The sequence below is a fragment of the Apodemus sylvaticus genome, chromosome 10 (genome assembly GCF_947179515.1).
Source record: "Apodemus sylvaticus chromosome 10, mApoSyl1.1, whole genome shotgun sequence".
NCBI classification, from domain to species: domain Eukaryota; kingdom Metazoa; phylum Chordata; class Mammalia; order Rodentia; family Muridae; genus Apodemus; species Apodemus sylvaticus.
This window is the reverse complement of record NC_067481.1, coordinates 9,388,564-9,391,881: the sequence shown is the minus strand read 5'-3', so window position 1 is coordinate 9,391,881 and position 3,318 is coordinate 9,388,564. Positions and strand designations below refer to the sequence as shown.

Below are 3,318 nucleotides of genomic sequence, written 5' to 3'. Positions count from 1 at the left end.
GATAACATGCTCCAGAGGTCCTAGTGTCTCTGCTCCTCTGTGAGCTAAAGTTACAGGTATGCATGAGATATGCATGGGACATGTATGGGACACACATGGGACACTTGGTTTGTTTATGTGGGTGCTGGGTCCTCACCACTTTCTAGCATTCATTCTTGACTGCTGAGCCATCTCCCAGCCCCAGATCCCCAGTTTTTAAAGAGCCCCAGGTCTTCATTTGCAAGCTGGAGATTCTCTCTACCCAGTCCTCCTTATCTTTTTCTATAGTCCTAGTAGGTGATATCATTTACTGATTTATTATCATCATCAATGTAGTTATGATTATTTCACCAGCATGAAAAGGTTACTCTCACCCGTCTGACCCTAGCACTGTGCCTGGCCCAAACTGCAGACTTGTTGAAGTAGATCAGTGAATCAAGCATGGCTCTACTTGTTGTTGTTACTTTGAAAAGCAATATTTTTACTAAAATTTGTGTCAACTACACGTTAGCATGTACATAAATACCATAAAAGAGATATCAAGCAGACCCTCCACCCCCATGCGTTCTGCGTAGCCTGGATTCAACTGTGAGTCAAAAATATCTGAAAGGCCATTACTGTGCCTGCATCAAACATACACAGATATGTTTTTTTTGTGATTCCTCCCTAGGTAATCAATGCAGGGCAACAGTTGTAAGAGCGATTTATACTGCGTCTCCACTGTGTTCTCCATTAGCTGTTTGCCATCAGCCGTAATGTAGGGAGGGTGTAATGATTGCTAGAAGGTATACAAAGACTGGATGCAAATACAATGGCATGTTATATAATGCAGATGATCCGTTTATACCTGTGACGGGGATGGATGACTTAAGTTCACCAATTTAACTAGACTGGCAATCCCCTGGGATCTGCCTGTCTCTACTCCCCCACTGCTGTGGATACAGACATATACCACCAGACCTGGCTTTTGTGTGCATTCTGGGGATCCACACTTGGTTACTCAGGCATTTTATTTACTCTCTGAGCTATCTCCCCGCCCCCAGCTGTATCACCTGTCAGCCTCACTTTTTTTTTCCTTTTAAAATAGGCACAGAATAGAACTGATCTGATACTATTGGTGTGTGTGTGTGTGTGTGTGTATGAGAGAGAGAGAGAGAGAGAGAGAGAGAGAGAGAGAGAGAGAGAGAGACAGAATAGATTGAGAACACATCTAACAATCACCACGTTGTCTACAATAAAGCATTGCTTATTAAGCATTAGCTAATAGTATGAAAGGAAGGAAAGAAAGAAGGAAGGAAAGATAAAGGAAGGAAAGAAGGAAAGATGCAGAGAGGAAAGAGGGGAATAAAGAATGGCATATCAATGGCAGGAAGAAGGACACAGCAAACGTTGAGTAAACTGGGAGACAGGGTACATATGAGGATGTCCTCAAATAAAGGTTATGAGACAGCCAAGGCTGAATGTTCTGTAATCAACACAAGCCAAGTGTCGAGTCAAGACAGCTGTTGCCTTATTCCCTTTATGCTGCCAAGATAAGAGGAAGCAGCAAAGTCTGAAACCGGACAGGCAAGACCAGACACCAACTCAGAGCCTTACTAGTGCTGAGCTCCAAACACAGCAGCAAAGAGACTTGGACCCCAGCGTCTCTTCCTCAACTCTACAGATGTCCCCGTTATCTCTCAAGCTTATTATAAGCATTTCCCTTCCTTCAGGCTGGGAAGCCATCATAAAGACAAAGTGATTGGTTCAATATTAGATATCTGCCTTTCTTTATTTTTGGCTCCCCATCTATACATAAACACATATCCAGACATGAATTTGTTTCTTGTATTTGTTACACTCCACTCCCATTACTTAGCTTATATGCCGATCCCGAAATGAATGTGTGTAGATGGAGTTTCTGATTCCCTGCGTTGAGGCAAGATGATAAAGGGAATGTATAGTCTTTTTTCTGGGGGCCCCTGATTTTTTACTCAGCATCACACACTCCCTTTTTCCTTCTCAATGGAGTTCTGATTTTGTCTAGACTTTATGTCAACTCCAGAGATGATCCTAACTCACCCCTGCCAATAGTCCTTAGGGTTCCCCAGGCAACTGTCACTTCTTTAGAAGAAGGGATGGCTAAACATGACACACAGTCGCTCAGTGTACCCATCATGTGTATTATTTCTGTGATCAATATTCGGCAAAAGTGACTCCAGGAAGGACTTATTTTGGATGATAGTTTAGGGGTAAGGCCATCCTGGAGGGGAAGACATGGCAGAAGGAGCTTTAGGCATCTGGCCATGTTGCATCTGTGGTCAAGAAGCAGAGATTGGTGCATGCTGGAACTTTTCTCATTTTCTTCTTCTTATTTACCAGACCATGGCATGGTACCACCCGCATAGGATGGGCATCCTCACTTCATTTAGCCTGATCTAGGTAATTTTACATATGTGGCTCGAGTCTAGTTTCTCTGGTGATTCTAACTGTTCACAGAGTAACAATATTAACCACCACATTAAAAAAAAATTAAAAAGAAGTGTTATAGCTTGTATAGAATTTGTCTAGCAGATTTTCTGACTTCAGTCTGAAAACCCCTCCTCCCCCCCAAAATTAAAAAGGAGTTTTTTACATTCTAGGACAGCTCAAATATGGCCTGCAACCAATGACTCTACCTCTCATTGAGAAGTAGAATCTAACTCCTCTGAAACGTGATTGGCTTTAATGGCTTATTAACTGGAAGGATATTCGGGAAGTGACCTCTGGATTCTGAAGCTAAGCCTTAACTTGATCGACAACATGGTACATCTATTTTTGCATCCTTGAGCATCACGGAAATGTCTGCAGGTCACAGAGATACAGTTCTCAGGTTGTTAGCCAGAGATTTTTGTCCACCCACCAGTGAGATCTTCAAAGATGTATCAGAGACATGACTTAAGTCATCTTGGACCATGGGGCCCAGCTACTTATCTGCAGAGTATCAGAAAATAGCTCCCATGTACCAGGCCATGTAAGATAAGAGACTTAGCTGAATTTTGCCCAAATTCCTGATTTGCGTAGTTGCCATATGTGGTGTTTGTGGCTTTGAGCCATTAAGTTTTAGATGGCTCTTCACACAACAGTGTATAATGGCTGCCTAAGGGATTCTTCTCTCCCTTGAGAATAAGGAAAGTAGTAGCCTCAGCTACCACTGATTACTTTCTTGAATCCCTATAAAACATTCCCTCTGCCTGGAGGAGAGGCTACCTTCTGGAATCTTCCTTAGTGGTTCCTTAAATTTTAATCTTCTCTTTCCTCCTGCCCACAGCTATTTAATGGGTGCCCTAACCACACTGTATAGCCAGGCTTACCTTACAT

At 42.6% G+C, this 3,318-nt stretch overlaps 1 non-coding gene across 1 annotated transcript; it reads left to right on the top strand.

The window, feature by feature from the left end:
• The first annotated feature begins 2,498 nt into the window (after positions 1-2,498).
• LOC127695653 (U7 small nuclear RNA) lies at positions 2,499-2,560 on the top strand. Its single transcript, XR_007980029.1, has one exon. It is a non-coding gene; the product is annotated as a U7 small nuclear RNA (small nuclear RNA).
• Positions 2,561-3,318: the final 758 nt, after the last annotated feature.